The sequence below is a fragment of the Myotis davidii genome, unplaced genomic scaffold (assembly GCF_000327345.1).
Source record: "Myotis davidii unplaced genomic scaffold, ASM32734v1 scaffold265, whole genome shotgun sequence".
NCBI classification, from domain to species: Eukaryota; Metazoa; Chordata; class Mammalia; order Chiroptera; family Vespertilionidae; genus Myotis; species Myotis davidii.
The window spans coordinates 2,798,012-2,805,647 of record NW_006296627.1 but is presented as its reverse complement, the minus strand read 5'-3'; the positions used below and the strand labels follow the sequence as shown (position 1 = coordinate 2,805,647).

Here is a 7,636-nt window from a genome sequence, read left to right as displayed (position 1 = left end):
TGACCCAGGGTTCTCTCTCTTCCCATTTCCTTCCCATGGCCACGCCCTTGTAAGTGCCCCACTCTGTAGTTAATGATGATGGAGTCCCTGGAGGGTGCCTGTCCTGAAGCTTATGGTAAGGTCAAGGGGAAATCTGAAGCAAGGGACTGAGTCTCCTAGTCTGAGAGTAACAACAGCAACATTACTATTGAGCGTTCACTACGAAACAGGTAGTGTGCTTTTCTAGGTGTTTCCTGTGTATTTTTTCACAGGTGTCATTATTACACCTGCTTAACAGATGAGAAACTGAGGCTCAGAGAGGTGGTGTCCCTGGCCCAAGGCCATGCAGCTAATCTATATATATATAAAAGCCAAGCGACCTGAACAACTGGAATGACGGGAACGACAGTCGCTATGACACACACTGTGGCTGGCCAACCAGCCTGATCAGGGGCAGGGGTGACCGGCCAACCTCCTGCAGCCCCTCCCCCTGATGGCCTCAATTGGGGTGGGCTGGCCGGACCCCACCCATGCACGAATTCGTGCACCAGGCCTCTAGTAAGTGATAAGCACAGACCTTTTTAGTTGTGACCGCCTCTTTTAATTACTAAGCCAGGGCCCCAAACCCCGGGGGAGATGTCAGTCCTGGATCGTGGTTCCTGCCCATCAGCATCCTGGGAAAAGTATAGGGACCCTTCTGCCTGCCTCCTCCAACTCCCCAGAAGGCATTTGCTTCTGAAAAAGTTCACTCAAATGGTGCAGCCTCCCTTCAAGGAAATGTCCCTCCTCCCCTCCTCCCTCTCTGAGTTCCTGAGTAGCTAGTGGTGGGGAGGGATGGGGGAGGTGGGAGGGGTGGGAGGCGGGAAGGATGTGTCCACCGCCTTCTCAGAGGAGCACTGGCTGCAGGGAATCCGGGAACCAGGCTCTCCCAGTGACCTCGGCCCCGTGGGATCCTGAAGCACCAGCTGCCTCTGAGGGTCCTGACTTGGTCCCTGGAAAGGACAGGAATTCTCCATGTGCCCTGTCTGCCCTTTGTGAGTGGCAGCAGGACCAGGGAAAAACCCTCTTAGTGACTTCTGAGTGGTGACAGACAGCGAGACCCCGCCCCCCTGCACACAGCAGCAGCTCCAGACCCCAGGTCAAGGCCCCCAGGGATGTGCCCGCTGGGCCTTCTGCCCTGCCCCCCTCTCCCCTCTGCAGCTCAGCCGGCGATGTTTACTTTCTGCCCCTGAAGCTTTGCAGATACTTGTTTGTGATGGGAGCTCGGGCTTTCCTCTGCCTTTCTGGAGTTGAGGCACCTTCAAAACAAGAGAACTAGTGGCGGGACCTGGAGGCCGGCAGCTGGAGTGTGGCTAGTGGATGGCAGGGTTTGGAAGCCAGATCCTGAATGTCACAGCCCGGGGGGGCCCTAGGGACCACACTCCCATATTTTCAGCTGAGGAAACTGAGTCCCAGAGTCTGGCCCTGTGGCAGAATCTGCCGGTGGCCCCAGCTAACTTGTCTCAGCCCAGTGGCTTGGTCTCCCCCTCCAGCCTTCCAGCTTCAGTGGGAGCCCTCTGCTGCCAGCTCGCGCTCCTGGAGGCTCGTGGAAATGGAGCGTGGGATCCCTCTCTTGACTACGGAGCTTTGTCGTGGGAACCGGGCTTGTTGCCACAGCAGGATTCGCATCATGCTCCCTCCTCCCCTTGCCACTTCTACTCTGTCATCCTCGCCCTTTGCAGCAGCGTGGACCCTGAGCTGAGCCCGTGGTGACGGTGGGACGTGACAGAGATGGATGATGCAGCATGGCTCACCGGCTCCTTGAGAGACCAGGCTGACTAAGGCTGGCCCAGCCTTTAGATTCTAAAGTTTAGAATAATTATGCTTTCCGGGGGACATGCAGCAAGGGAGCCCTGCCTCATGCCAGCCTGGCCTTGGCTTTCAACCTGCACCCAGACACCACTGTGATGATGTCGGTTATGCAGCTGTGTCCATCCGGCCTCCCTTGTGTCCTGCAACTTTCTAGTTTAGCTCTAACCCACCTACGACCTAGTAAGTCGGGCATTGTCACCCCCATTTAGAATTAAGGAATGGAGAGGTTCAAATACCCAGCCAGGATGTGAACACAGATCCCTTTGCCCCACCCCCCACCCCACAAGATTCACTGCCTGAGGGCCCAGGTCGTGGGTTCTGGGCTGGGGGGGTCTTTAAACCCCATCTTGCCCAAAGGAGTGACGGGCTGCCCCAGACAGGGACCACAGGGTGAATGGTGAGGCTCTGGCCCCCTGGCTTGGGCTCTGTGCCTCCCTTTCTCTCTGGCCAGCGCCTGCATCTCTCACCGCCTCCCACTGCCTGATGCTGCCAGTCCCAGACCCCATTTCCAGCTATTTTGCACGATGTGATAACAGAACAATGGGTCTCCCAGAAGCCCTTCCCAGGTCCTGCAGGAGTCCCAGGGCTTCACTAACGCAGGGAGGCTGGACCCCAGGGAGGCGTGCAGATGCTGGCGACGCGCCAGGGACTTTCAGAGGGAGATGGGATGATAGCTTAGAGCTTAGTGCTTTTTGGAGGTCAGGCTCCCACTCCCACAGACGTGCTCCCCAACTCCTCTCAGGATGGCCAGTTAATTTGGTTTGAATTTCAACTCTGCCACTTACCCCAGGAGACACTTTGGCCTTCATTCCTGTGAAATGAGGGTGATTGTACCCCAGTCCCAGAGGGCGTGGTGGGGGTTACAGGGAGTTCCTGGTCTGGAAGTACTTTCAGCCCCTCCGGCCCCAGGGTGGATGCCCAGGGGGCTGTTCTCCTTACCAGATGGGAGGACAGGTGCATCCCGCCGCCAGCAGGGGCTCTTGTTTGCAAGGAAGTGGTTCCTGGCAGACATGGCAGCATCGACTCCGCTTTGAATCACAGGTGGTGGGTGTTCTGAGGCCCAGGCCCCTTCCTCTCCTTCCCCTCCCCCTGCCAGTCAGATTCCACAATGGGGACAGCTCCGTAGTCCAGCTGTTTCTATGGAAACCCAGCTTCCGGGGACAGGGGTGGGGAGAGGTCCTCTAGGACTGGCAGAATGATGCCCCAGCCCATCTGCTCTGCGGCAGGAGCAGGGCCTGGGCAGCCGTCCGGTAGCCTTACTAATTGCTGTCCTTCACTTGGCACATAGCCCGTGCCGGGCCCTCCGCTGCCTGCTCCGTGTGCCTCGTCACTGCCCTGCGAGCTGAGAAGGAGCAGTGTGGTTTCTCGAGGAGGAAATAGAGGCTCAGAGAGGTTAAGAAACTTTCCTGAGGTTACTGCCTAATTGAGATAAAGCATTGAGGTTTGAACCCAAGTTTACCAGTCCTGAAGTAGATGCCCCTCCCACCCCGCTCTGTCATCCGCCTCTGACACCTTCACCACCGCTGCGCCCTCCCTTCCTGCTGGTTCCACCTCTGGGGGCTTTGCTTGGCCTCTGCCCAGTCCTGGCCCCTCTGTCTTGCTGCCACGGGGAGCTCTTTGGGGATGTTCTCCCCTGGCCTCAGATGTCAAGCACACGAGGCAGGGGGGTGGGGATGGGCTGCTACCAGTCAGACCTTGGCCAGCAGGGGCCTCTCAACCCCACTCCCATCTCACTAACTTACCACAAATAGACGCTGAGCCCATGTGCCCGGAACTGTCCCGGGCCCTGTTGACACCCCGCCCCTTGGCAATCCCCTCCCAGCGCCGGCTTCAGCTTTCTGAGGCAGTGGGGCAAGGTTTCACCAGAATTCTCACCCAGTCCTCTGACCCCACCACGTCCTGGCACCCATCTGCCAGGCCCTCTGGTGTTTGCACCCTCTCCTGGGGTCCTCAGCACCCTAGGGAGCCCTTCCCAAGGCCACCTGCCCAGTAGCAAATTGAAGCCCAGCCCTGCCTGACTGCAAAGCCCCCTTCCTGCCCTCCTCTGCCACTGGCTCATGTGTGGCCTGGGGCAGGTCCCGTCCCCTCCGCCTCAGCTTTCTGCCCTGTGTGTTTGGAGCTGAGCCCCCCTTGGGCCTTGTGTGATCCTGAGTGTCCTGGGTGGGCAGTGAGACCCACTTCTCTTAGCCTGTCTCGTTTGTCTGTGCTGACAAAGTGCCTACTGTGTGCCAAGGCGCAGCAGGGACACTCTCAGATGGGCACAATACCAGCCCTGCCTTCAGCTCAGTAAATCTCAGGAGGCCAACTGCCCGTGACATGACCGGGAGTATGGACCCATGAGCCCAGAGGAGGAAGGGCAGGGCCCTGGGAGGAGAAACAAGGAAGATGGGGTGGGAGGGGGGTTGGAGGGCAGGAAGGGGCCTCCTGGCTGAGCAGTGGCTCAGAAGTGGGAACAGCTATTAAAAGGAGCGACTTCCCAGCTTTATTGGGAATCGAGGTCAAAGCAGCTGGCCAAGGGCAGAATGCAGAGGGTCATGAACTCAGGGCTGGGGGCTGCACGCCACAGTCTCCCTTCTTGCTTAGCAGGTCCCCCCAAGTGAGCATGTAGATGGAGGGGCAGCCCTCCTCCCCACCTACCTCTGGTGCTGGGGAAGCCTGGCATCCGGGGGAGCCCTGGGGCCCTTCAGACTGGATCTGGGAAAGGAAGCGTGACAGCCCTGCCAGGCAGGCTTTTTCCATTGTGCGCGGCCGAGTGAAGGGAGAGGGAAGGCAGGAGCGTGGGCCTGTCTGTCGCGGGCAGGGTGCCTTGCTGCAGGCATTGCCCGCACGGCATGCCCTCTGTCCGCCAGCACTTCTGCAGGGTGGGCCTTCCCATTATCCCCATTGCTCAGGGCCGACACTGGGGCTACACGACTTGCCCAAAGCCCTGCGCCTGTAGGAGAGCAGACCCCGGATTCAAAGCCAGGTCTGGCTGCCCCAAGCCAGTGTCCAGCCCGAGTGGAGGCAGAGGATCGGAAGGAGGTGCCCTCTGTCCTCTCTTAGGTTAAAGTGGGGCCAGGCCTAAAATGAAACCATAGGATGGCCTTAATGGGTAGGGAAGTTCAAGGGTTGCCTTGGGTGTGGGCATGCCTAAGGCTGATGGGCATACAGGAGTGGTGCAGCTGCTCACCTACCTCCCCAGGCAGCGCCCGGTCCTGCAGGTGAAGATGGGACAGAACTCTTTGCTCGAGAAGTTAACTAGAGGCAGGTGCAGGGGCCACTCCCTGGAGATCAAGTTCAAGCTCTCACTCTCCCTGGGCGGTGCCAGGGCCCTTTCTTTGTTGGTGGTGAGCTCCATGCTGGGGCTGGGCTCTGGGGCGGGTGGCTGCAGTGGGTCCCACCCGCCCAGGTCCCTGGTGGCAGTGCCTGTGGATAAAGCTGGTCCCACCTATGAGTGATGCCAGTGTCAGACGCAGCCCCTTCACACCCAGCCCCAGCAGGCTGGCACTGCCACGCCTCACCATCTTTGATTTATGGCTCCGGCCTGGGTGGCAGACGGGAGCTTTGTGTGTTGCTGGGGAGAGGACATTGGGCAGAGGAGCTGGAGTCACTGACACAGCCCAGGCCTGGGGGCTGGGGCTCGAGAGTCAGCCTCATGTCATGGGACTGAGGTCTGGGGGCTTTGCCCAACGGAGGGAGATGTTAGCAAATGCTAGTGAGGCCCTTCTCCTGATTCTCCCTGGCCTCCGTCCCAGAGCCACTGCTGCATGGGGAACCAGGGCGGGGCCGGAGTGTCCGAGTGCCCGTCTCCATCGAGCACTTTCCAGGGGCCAGACACACTGCCCTACGTACTTCACAACGATAGCCTGTGTTCTCACAACATCCCTTGAAGGTAGGACCCTTTATTTCCCCAAGTACAGGTGGGGGGCGGGGGCGTGCTGAGGCACAGAGAGATTAAGTGACTTGCCTACAGGCACACGGCTAAGAAGTGCTGGACAGGATTTGAACTCAGGTATGACTTCAGCAGTTAAGCTCTTAACCGTTAGGCCTTCTGCAGCAAGCTGGCCCTTCCTGAAGCGTTTCCTGTCCATCATGCTGTTTCTCCTTAGCCCAGCCCTAGGGGAAAGGTAAAGGTTTCCATTTCACAGATGAGAACATCGGGGCTCAGAGAAGTAACTTGCTCTGACTGATGGCTGACAGATCAGCCCCTGCCCCCCCTCCCCCACCCAGGCAGGGGCCCTGGGCCACCATCCTATACCTGCCTCACAGCACATCCTCACTAACTGCAGTTTCTTCATTTAAATGTGCAGGGGCTGCACTGTGTGCTCTGACCAAACTTCTCTTTTTGCTGCTAAATCTCTAGGAGGTGGGAAGTAGTATAGCTCCATTTCACAGATGGGGAAAACTGAGGCTCAGAGAAGTGAGGAGACCTGCCCAAGTCACACAACCAGTAAAGACTGAGTCAGGCAGCATGGCCAGCCTGGGAGAGAGGGTTAAAAGACAGGGGGACCGGTTGGAAGACTGACCATGCCTGGTGCTGGCAGGATGGGGAGAGAGACCGGAATGCCCATGCATTGTGGGGGATGCAAATGGGCCGCCGCTGTGGACGCAGTTTGGCGCGTTCTCCTAAAACAAAATGGAGAGGTACCGTATAACTCAGTATTTACCTTAGAGAAATGAAAACTTATGGTTGCACTAAGCCTGTATGTGGATGTTTATAGCAGCTTTGTTCACAGTCATCAAACTCTGGAATCAACCCAGTTGTTCCTTGGTGAGTGACGATAATGACACTGGTACATCCGTCCCATGGAATAAATACTACTGTGCAGTGGCTCTCAGGCCCGCCTGGCAGCGGGAGGGATGCCAGGCTGATTACAGCTTCTATCTGGATTCACGGGGAGGTGGTGGCAAGTGGCTGAGGTGTTGTGACAGCTCCTGGGTCCCCGAGGAGCAGTGTGAGTAAGCCCTGGCTCCCCCAGTGGGACTGGCCGCCTCCCGCCTACAGGCATGGGGCACTGCGCTGCCTTCTGGTGCCCCCAGGTGTGTGTGGGGGGGAGGGGAAGGCATAGCAGCCCCCAGTTGACAGATGAGGATTGGGGCTGGGGAGCTTAGGCGGGCCGTTGCCACGGACATCGCACTCACTGGAGACCTCCCAGCTGGATTTTGCCCGCCTTTCCAAACTCTAGCTGGTGCATCCTGCCCAGTGTATCTAAGCCTACAGCTTCATTATCCGAACGCCCCACAGTCGGATTCTCCAATCTGATGTTGATTTGCTCTGGGAAACTGGAGGGGACATAGGGACATCTCTGTCTCTGCCCTCTGCCTTTGGCGGCCCTGGACAGCGAGGCTCGCCTGGGACCACCCAGCACTGAGACCTGGGTAGGGGGCCCAGGTTCCCGGCTGAGCCTTGTCTGTGAACGGGGTGATGGCCCTGCCTTCCCAGAGGGTGGCCGTGGGTGGCAATGAGATGTTGGATTACGGGCGGCACCCACTGCTGGTCCCTGTCGAACCTCATTGAATTTGGTTGAACTTCATTGAACTTGGGTTTTCTCATCTGAGAAAGGGGTGTAAACAGCACCCATCTTGCAGGGTGGAGTGGCTGCGATTAGAGGAGCCTCATGCCACCCCAGGGCCAGCTTCTGGAAGCCTTTGCTTCATTGTGGTTTTCATTCCTGTCTCTTCCGCGTAGGTGTTGTGCTGACAGAAGGCGAGAACGGGCACTCAACTCATCTCTGCGTCTCCCTTGCCCTGCACGGTGCCTGGCACACAGTAGGTGCATAAGACCTGGCCCAAGGTGGAGCTGGGAGCTGGCCGGGGACTGGGGACT

The 7,636-nt window shown here is 58.3% G+C and overlaps 1 protein-coding gene and 1 long non-coding RNA gene across 5 annotated transcripts in view; one reads left to right on the top strand and one right to left on the bottom strand.

Moving 5' to 3' along the window:
• Window positions 1-7,636, top strand: part of TP53I11 (tumor protein p53 inducible protein 11) — a 23,306-nt gene that overhangs the window by 12,092 nt on the left and 3,578 nt on the right. For 2 of the 4 annotated variants that reach the window (XM_015569513.1, XM_015569512.1), the window contains exon 2: window positions 7,499-7,582. The gene's annotated coding sequence lies outside the window, so the exon portion shown is untranslated. The remainder of the gene's footprint in view (window positions 1-7,498; window positions 7,583-7,636) is intronic. The other 2 variants (XM_015569511.1, XM_006772249.2) reach the window with 1 other exon arrangement.
• LOC107184436 overlaps window positions 1,094-7,636 on the bottom strand; it is a 10,633-nt gene continuing 4,090 nt past the window's right edge. Inside the window, exon 3 of the long non-coding RNA XR_001515262.1 lies at window positions 1,094-1,104. This is a non-coding gene — a long non-coding RNA (uncharacterized LOC107184436). The remainder of the gene's footprint in view (window positions 1,105-7,636) is intronic.